Below are 520 nucleotides of genomic sequence, written 5' to 3'. Positions count from 1 at the left end.
AGCATCTTGTTATACGTTTTCATCAACTTTCTAATTACTGATATCATCACTTCAGGGAAATGGTGTTGATCTGGTAACGTTGGTTAAAAGAATCGCCTCTTTATTTTTTTGCAAATATGCGCAGTTTATTAATGTATGATACCTATGAAACGATTTAGAAAGATCAATATATACAGACAGGTATATCGATGGATGGCTGGTTACATATATTTGAATGTACAAGTCTACAGCGAGCAAGATACAAAACTCAACACATGAGCTCAGTAAAGAACAAATATAAAATAGATTAATTTTAACTGTGATGTATCAAGTGATGTAATTCAAATTACAGATGGAGTATCTTGAAGAAGTTAATGAGTGCACATACCTAGGTCAAGTACACATTTTTAAGACACTATGTAAACGAAATAAAAAATGTATCCCCTAATACACGGGAGAGAAAAAAATCAGAAAACACAGGCAGACCATGCAAAGTTCTCTACCAACATCCAATAAGCACGGCTGATAAACAATAAATTAT

Source organism: Penaeus monodon, chromosome 22 (assembly GCF_015228065.2).
Source record: "Penaeus monodon isolate SGIC_2016 chromosome 22, NSTDA_Pmon_1, whole genome shotgun sequence".
NCBI classification, from domain to species: Eukaryota; Metazoa; Arthropoda; class Malacostraca; order Decapoda; family Penaeidae; genus Penaeus; species Penaeus monodon.
Note: the sequence above shows the minus strand (reverse complement) of the source record.